The sequence below is a fragment of the Petaurus breviceps genome, unplaced genomic scaffold (genome assembly GCF_028583685.1).
Source record: "Petaurus breviceps papuanus isolate PSGF00001 unplaced genomic scaffold, PetGlider_PUasm1.0 37, whole genome shotgun sequence".
NCBI classification, from domain to species: domain Eukaryota; kingdom Metazoa; phylum Chordata; class Mammalia; order Diprotodontia; family Petauridae; genus Petaurus; species Petaurus breviceps.
Window position 1 is genome coordinate 1,116,918 of NW_027186296.1, and position 8,943 is coordinate 1,125,860.

Here is an 8,943-nt window from a genome sequence, read left to right on the forward strand (position 1 = left end):
AACAGATCTTTATAGTTTGTGCTTCATAAGCCAATCCTTATTATTTTTTTTGGACTCTTCTTCAAAGAGCTTGCCGGTGAAGATTTAAAGACAAAGCAGGAGCTTCTTCCAGTAGTTCTGAGCCTTGGCTTTGGACAAAACAAACTTAAGTTGGGCAGCTTTCCTCAACAACAAAAAATGTTATTAATGGTCTTTGTACCAAACCTAGAACTTTATCATAAACTCAAAGCTTGGGGAAAAAAAAAGAGCAAGAGAATACTGTAACAAACTTCGTACAGAGTTCGGTCTATTAATTGTTTCATGTTAGATATTCTATGTGTTTACCTCAATTGAAAAAAAAAAAGAATGTTTTTGCTAGTATCAGATCTGCTGTGGAATTGGTATTGTATGTCCATGAATTCTTTTTCTCAGCACGTGTTCCTCACTAGAAGAAAATGCTGTTACCTTTAAGCTTTGTCAAATTTACATTAAAATACTTGTATGAGGACTGTGACGTTATGTTTAAAAAAAGGTGTTAAGTCACAAAATGCGGTAATAAATATTTCATTTTTGATTTTTTGTTAGGCTTTTGTGTTTTTAATAATTTTGAGGAGCTGTTACACAATATGAAACGTCTAAGGCACTGAAAGGTTGGCGTGTGTGTTTTGTTTTGTTTTGTTTTTGTTTGTTTGTTTTCACCAGAAGTTGAGTATATTTAAAATTTAACCTACCAGCAATTTTAAGGTAATCACCGGCCACCTTTCGAATATATGTTTGACCTGTGAGCTCTACCAGAAGAAAACTTCGAAAGGTACAAAATTGTGTGTGTTATGAGCTAGGCTGAGAGATCACCTTCCACATGACCCTCTCCATTTAGGAGTTATAACAATCTAGAGAAGACTTCTAGATGAAACTTCCCATGTTTATTCACTGCAAAAATAGGGGAGGTTTTGTTGTGTCATCGTTGCTTAGTGATAAAAGTACATTCATTCACCAAAATTTGTCAGAGCATTTTTGTATAAAAGACAATTCAGCTGTCTGCTTTTTTTCTTCAACCCCACTTTCTTAAATGCTGCTGAATATATAGATTTAAACTCTAGTTACAATGAGTAAATCATCCTAGAGTTTTGAAATGTCAAAGCAAAACTAAGTAATCATAGTTGTTTAACATATTCTTAAAATGTTTCTCTTCTTCCACCCTGTCCTCTGACACATACCTATATCTGTGCATGCATACTTATGTGATGTCTTGTTGAATCACCTTGAGGTATTTTGATTTGTTTTTCATAAAAAAACATACCTCATAAACTCCCCTTTTACCATCTACCCAAAAAAGAAGCCATCCAACATTGACTGAAAGTTTGTGCGTTAACTTGTCCATATTGAAAATACAATCTATATAAATGGAATGAAGAATGGATTTGGAGTCGACTATCTGGCTTCAAATCCCAATTTTGTCACTACCTCCATGACCTTGAGCAAATCTCTTAACCTCTGTGGCCTCAGTTTCCTCATGAATAAAATGAAGGTAGGGATACTTACTAGCTTTAAATCTATGATCCTATAAAATAACTTCTCACGAGAAAAATGTAAAAAACAAAAATTACTCAAAGTTTTTACTATGAAGTTATTTACCTTAGCATTTTCCCAAATATTATTACCTTAGCATTTTCCCTATGTTTAGATATGATGATATTAAAAGATATATCCACTGATATATGCTTTCCAAGTGATAAAGGAGGCATTCACTATCTATTCAAAGCTGGATTTGAAAGTCAAGCAAAATGTTATTGGAATTCTTTCAGTTATCCCATTCTAGGGGAGTGGGGCATGGTGGTTGTGTTAAATGAGGGATAGGGATGAGAACTGGACCTGTGATTTCATTAATATAGGATTTCTTAATGAGTAAACTCCCTCTACCAGGGTAGGTTGACATTTTTTCTACAACTTCTATAGCCTTGGAGAGTTGACTAGTGAACTGAGAGGTTAAGTGATTTTCCCAGGATCACAAAATCAGTTTGTATCTGAATGAGGACTTGAGCCCAGGCCTTACTGGCTTCTACTTCCCAGTGCCTCTCTCCCCATTTTGTGGTGTGTGTGTGTGTGTGTGTGTGTGTGTGTGTGTGTGTGTGTGTTCGAGAGAGCTTGTGTCCACCCCCACACATACATTATATCTGTAGAGATGCATATATACTTACATATATAAAAGAAGAAAAAGTAGCTTCTTTTATATTCACTTATGAGGCATTTTATAAACATTTTGTTAAAACTAATCAGTGAACTTTTAGGCTCTCGTTTATATATGAAAATCGAGTTTTGGAATTAAAAAGAAGGGGATGAGTGGTCTATGTTATATTTCCACTATTTACCTAACAGAAAAGTAAATTTTAAAAATTATTTAAAGATTTGAACATTTTAATCTTAAGGCACTACACCGTTAATGAAATTTTGACTAGTTTCCCATTCATAAATTAGAAACCTTTCCTACTAATATTTACTTGTTAATGTTCTTCCATTCTATGCAGTAAATGATGGAGGATTTGTTTCATAATTGAATGATATTTAGGGAACATTTTAATGGGATTATTATTACGACATTCATTTAAATTTAGAAGCGTGAGCTCTCTACCTTTTAATAAATGAAATCATCTCTGGACCTAGATTCTCCAAAAAACATACAAACCCCCCAGATCCTGTCATCCTAACTTTAACGCACATGAATATTAAAAGTTAAGCAATAATTAGAATAAGGCTTATTGGTATTTCTCAGCTAACAAAATTTTATACATATATAATTTCAAGATTTCTACCCATCTGTTATGGGTATCTAGAAAAAAAAATTCAGCCATGCCAAAGTGGGGAGTTTGCATGATTATCTAGGGTTACTTTTGTCATGCTTTTTTTGTACCACATTATAAGGCACTTGCTCTTATCTGAGGTTTACTATTTAGTATGGAGTGTTCTGATTTGGGTATATTTAAGAAATACTCAGCTGTCAAAAGCAAAGAAACTGGGGATGGTGTTTTGACAGTGATATAGTGTTAAAGGAAATACTGTAGTCTGAATGAAATTGCTTATGTTCTCAAAAACAAGAGTAATATAAAAACACTTTGTTTATGTGGGGGGAAAACAGAAGGAAAAAATTCCTTAAGGCTTCCATTTCTTTAAGAAATTCTGAGAGTGGCAATTTAGGCAAGAAAACCCATTTTACAGAAAAAGATTTTTTTTTAAGTCTGTCTTTATACATGTCTAGTTTCCTTCCCCATCTTTTCTCTTTTCCCCACTCCTGTCGGTCTATCAGTCTCTTTTTCCCTTCCCCCCATGCCTCTCTTTTTCTCATCATAGAAGTTCTGCTTGTAGAGAGATTCATGAGGTAGGCTCCCCTGTCATGTTAACCCAGAGCAGATTTGGGAGGGGAAATGTGGCAAATATCTCTAACAGCTGTCAGACTGCTGAACCTCTTTTCAAAGGGGATGGAGTAGTGTCCTCCACAAGTTACCTATTAGGCTAACAGCCCAAGACTTTGATAAAGACTATGAGGTCCTCTGCTTAAGATTCCTAGGTATGGGATGAGACTGTCTATGTGTGCGTGTGTTCGGATTCCTAGAGTGACCCGGGCTTTTGAACAGCAACTCTCTCCCAACCCTGATACAGATGTATCTCTCTAAATAAAGACGAGGGGGCGGGGACCATGGAAAGGAGAGCAGGATGATTAATATTTTCCATTGACTATTTATTTGAGGTGGCTGTTTCAGATAAGCGAGATGTACGCTTCAGCTCCACCCCACCCCCATTCCCCCTCTCTCCTACACTCCCACACAAAAAGGGGTATGGAGGAGTGAAGGGAGGAGGGGGTGTAATCTTCTTTTAAACGCGAAGATAAGGGCAATCTTAACAAAAACAATCACAATAGTAAACAAACGTCGCATTTTCTTCCGCCTTGTTCCATTCAGTTTAAGCTAGACTAGAGTTGCAGCTGAGGTGAAATATGGATCTGATTGGGAAGGCCGGGAAGACTATGATGAGAGTAGAGACTGTTGGGGAAGTGTTTGAAGGGAGGTTTTAATATTAATAGTTTCGATGTAGAGACAGAAGGGAGATTGCGTCTACGGCTCCTCGGGGCAGACTCTCAGTGACAGCGATGATGGATGATCCGGCGCAGCAGAACAGCTCCTCCCCTTCAGCCCCAAACAGTGTCAAAGCTACTTTAGTTGAAGCTTTAGAAATAAAATAAATAAACAGCATCCACACCCCCTTTGCCTTATTCGCCTCGAATCCACCTTCATCCCAGCCCCAACTCCTGCTTTCTTACATCGATTTATGGGTCATTATAAATCAATTACTAGTCTCAATACTTTTTATTTACTTAAATAAAGTAATCGAAAGATGAAAAGGAAGCTTGGTAGGGATCATCCCCGCACCCCCCTCCAGTGACAGAGGAATAATCTTGAAATCCATTATATCATAATTAGAGCTACTGAGAACTAGTCGCTAAAGCAAAATGAGGTGCTCACCCAGTTTATAATGGGGGAAACCCGGGGTTGAACAGTTCAGCTCCAGTTTGCGGCTCTTTTTTAAAAATACGTTTTGTTTTATTTTTGTTTTTAATATTTTTGTTTGTTTTTAGTCTCTTTAAACCAAGGGGTTTTCATTTTCTCTCAGCTTTCTCGATGAATCCAGCGCGAGAAATAAATTCCTACAGTTTACCTAACCTAATTATTTAACTCCATGGGAAAAAACCTATTTGAATATGTGTCTCAGCAAACATCAGATGTTGTTGGTATTGAGGTCGCAAATGTAAAAAGGTGTGGAGGAATGTATCAGTCTGGAGGGCGAATATTCACTTTGTTGTCAGGAACTAAGAGTGGGGTTGGTGATGGGCTTGGGGTTTCTTTTCTTTCCTCCCTCTTTTTGGTTGTTTTTGTTGTTAGTATTGGTTTGAATCCGTCCTCGCCTTATTCTCCACCCCCACCCCTCCCCACCCCTTTTCTTTTCCCTCTCTTGCCCCTTTGCGGCAGTGTTAGAGGCTCTCAAGGTGTTTCTATGACTACATTGTATATGTGGGAGGGTCAGATGTGGGGGTTGCCCAAGAGAGGGCCGTTCTTGGGTGATCATTTATCAATGTCACCCACATAATGATTCTCTCTGCAGCCTCCTATTGATGAGGATAATTACATTAGCTCGGAGTGACTGATCAATGAAAAAACCACCAAACAAAAACTTCTTTACTCTTCCATAATACCAAAAACCGATACAGAAATAACACAGAAAGTCTGATTCCTTCCTTACTCCTCCATCCACCAATGAATCCCGCCCCCTAAAACAAAACAAAACAAAACAAAACGGAGAGTAAGAAAATAGAACCAGGTCAGTTACATTAAAAGGAGTTTGCAATTTTGCTCCTGACCCTGTTTCTTTAAATGTGTTGGTTTCATTCTTCTCCTGGTAAAGTCTATCAACGTATTAACAGTTGGGTTGTTTTTATATAGGTCTGTGATTTTCCATTCTTTTCATCTCTTCTTGCTTTCCTTTTCCCCCTATTTTTCTCTTTGGGGGTGGGGGAGGAAGAAAAGGAGGATTGTTTTTTTCCCCCGTTTCAGAAAAGTAAGGCAGCTACTTAGATGCTTCACAAACTGAGAAAGAAAATTACCTTTGGTCCTCTTTTAAAACCATTTCTCTGTCAGGTTTTCTTTTGTTTTTATCACTTCATAAAGTAGCTCAATTAAAGATGGGATCTTGCATCCATATAAAGGGCATATTCATAAATATGGCTGCAGTTATACCCATAATCTTTCCCCTAAAAGTTTGCAGTTAAATTACGATTTCGCTTTTTCTAGAGTTAAAAAATCAATATTTTTCTCAATTAAAGGGGATTTTAATGCTTTATTTTGTGAGTTGTTAAAGGCACTGTAAATTTTATTATAATCCTCTGCCTTGGAGTAGATCCTGGAGGAGACTGATTTTAGTCGTTCCCGATCCCCTCCCCCTCTTCTTTCCCTCTCCCCCAGCGATTCCCAGCAAAGTAGATGGTTTCAAACCAAACCAAGGCAACAAAGGTGGGGAGGGGGGCGGGTGGTGAGCCTCGCCAAGAGATCTTTCCATTGCCAAAGGCCATTGTCTTGTATGTTTCCACCTCTCCTGGTCCCGCCTCCTGAAAGTGACAAAGTGTCCATTTCAGTCCACTTTTTCTCAGAGGGACAGCGCACTGGACTCCATCTGCTTTAACCACGATCAGAAAATGGTTTCATTGAGGAGCACCCTAGAGTTTTCCAAACAGCCTCACCATGTCTTTTTGCTTTTTCTTCCCTACCATCCCCCCCCCCCCACAAACCCCAACATGAATTCGAAACTGTGTGGCCGACTTAACTCTACTACTCTGTGTATGCGTTGAGTTCTTTTGGGAATAGTCTGCAGGAGTCCTCTGTAGTGTTCAGTGTTTACAGATGTGCTTCCACTTCCACATGTGCTACTGACCATGAGCATCCATCCCACAAATTAATTGTAATTGTGTTAATAACTCGTCTCTACTGCTCTCACCTATCTAACCCAAAGCAAAAAACCAAGAAAATCCACGGACAATCTATTCTGGCCCTAAATGATTGGGCATCATTGGCAATCATGTGCATTACCTACCTAACTGTACGAAGCTATTCAGATGCCAGATTAGGGACTTTATAGGAAAAAAAAAAAGTCTAGTGAAAACCTCCGTAAGAATAAGGTAGGTAGAAGAATTAGGAACCGAAGTTACACTAAATCCTTAGATCATATGTGGAAGTTTCATACATTGAGGGAAATAGGGAAGGAATAAAATAGAGACAGTGGGGAAAGCTTTGGGATTTCTTTTAACATAAAAGGGGTTCATTCAGTTAAGGTACGGCCATCCAATTTCCTAAGCTTAAGGTCCAAAGGGGATCTTTGGGAAGGGCAGAAAGGTCCTTGGTATCCTGAAGGACGTGCCCGCAGTGTTCTTTCCAACTTGGTAGAGACCAACTTTCAGCTTGCTTGGGATAAAAGGAGTTCGAGGGAAGGATGTATGTATGAAGTACTGGGGGAGGGGAAGAGGGGGGCAAAGGCCTGACTAGGGGTTCAGGGGAGGAGACATGTGAATGCTGTTATTTCTAAACTAGTCCGTGGAAGAAAAAAGAGCTAAGAGAAAAAGGCGCATTGGCTCACAATGCATTTTAAAGTAATTGCCTCTCCACCCGCCTTTCACCCTCTCCCTCTAATCACACAATACACTGTATAGTATATATAGGTGGGAAAAACTAATAGTTCATCTTTCCTTTTTTGACTCACCTTTATCAATCCCCCACCTTTGATGCCTAGGCGTATAAGCCTCAACTGTAGGCTTTTTTTTTTTTCCTTAAAAAAAAAAAAAAGCTGAGCTGGGGCTTTGTTAATGTATTTGTATTTTTTTTCCTTTCAAACCAAGTTTCTTGGTTGGGGGGAGGGGGTGCAAGGAGGAGGAGGAGGAGGGGAGGAGAACACAAAGACGATCTAGTTCTCACCAAGCAGGTTTCAAAATAGGAACTTAATGGAAAGGAAAAGGGTGGGGGAGAGCGAGAAGAATGTTGTGTTCATTACATCAGGTTTATTTGTCTGGAAAAGAGGTGATTTTGAGATTCCCCACCGAGGATTCTGGTTTCCTCACATAGAAACATTTTCAAATTAAAATCTTTGAATAGACAAATCCTCGTCATTAATATGACATGGAGGACTGGCAGAAAAACTGAACTAAAACTCTGTGCTGGGGAGGTAGGGGACAAGAAGGAAACAGGGAAAGAGGGAGTCCTTTCTGATTAATAACTAGCAGGGTAATGTTGAGGGCTTTTTCTGCCCGGTTGCCTTTTTGAATTAGAGCCGATTTCTTCACACTTCAATAGTGCCTGTCTCCTTTAAAATGACTGACAGATTTGTTTCTCTTTTTTCTCTCCCCGAGACTTAATGATGTAAATTTTCTAATTAGTTAAATCACGTTGCTTAAAGGCCTAATATTTACCGTGCAAGAAGTGATCATCCTGATTGGATCTCTTGAAATATCCAGAGAAATAACGTTTGGCTTTTAGGATTGGAGTGGGGGTGGGGAAGAGAGTGTGTGGAGGGGCTTCTTATGGGAAGCAGCATAGGTTATGGGGTGTGTGGGGGGGGGGGGGCTCAACTTAAAAAAAGAAGTTAAAGTTAAGCCTAGAGCTGCTCCCATCCCAAGTCTGCTTTTATTTTTCAATCAGCTAAGATTTAATTGGCAGCCCCCAGGCCCGACGATCTGATATTTTCTCATTAGTTTCCCATCACTAATCTTGAGTGTTAGATTGGCTTAAAGGTTGTCAACATTTGACCAATTTTATTTAAGGAAAAGAAATCACGCATTATGGCTTGAGGACGTAAGATCTGCAAATAAATCCTGCTTGGATCAGCGGAACTAACAGGCGAAAAAAATGTTGACTATTCATCGTCGTATTTAATAAGTTGCATTAATGTACATTACAGGCCAAGGGAGACAGATTATACATATATACTGCATATATGTAGATTGAAAGAGGTTTGTATGAGAATAATAGGCTATAAATGTCGGGTAACCAGGTAAGGACAGTAAAGTAAAACATTTTAGACTAAATGTAAATAACCCAAGTGGGATAGCTGCTGAAGGTTTAGGAGCTGCATTTAAATTTTCTTAAAATTTTATTTATTTATTTTTAAAAAATCAGCTGCGTGCATGGAAAAGCCTGTATGTATTATCTCAGCTGGCTTGGCTCCCTTGTCGACAGACAACATCAGAGCGCCCCCTGCTGTTTCTCTAAGCAGAAGCCGAAAGTCAGATGGTCACAGACTGAATTTTTTTATCTTGCTTTTTCCAATGCTACCCCCTTGACTGCTCCCCCATCCCCAGTCCCTCGGCAGAGCTCCACAGCAGGGGAATATCCCTGTCAAGGCTGGACATTTAAATGAATAAATGATGAGAGAGAG

The 8,943-nt window shown here is 38.9% G+C and overlaps 1 protein-coding gene across 3 annotated transcripts in view; it reads left to right on the top strand.

The window, feature by feature from the left end:
• MEIS2 (Meis homeobox 2) overlaps window positions 1–558 on the top strand; it is a 231,572-nt gene extending 231,014 nt beyond the window's left edge. For all 3 annotated transcript variants that reach the window (XM_069097628.1, XM_069097626.1, XM_069097627.1), the window contains exon 12: window positions 1–558. This exon is cut by the window's left edge and continues 863 nt beyond it. The gene's annotated coding sequence lies outside the window, so the exon portion shown is untranslated.
• Window positions 559–8,943: the final 8,385 nt, after the last annotated feature.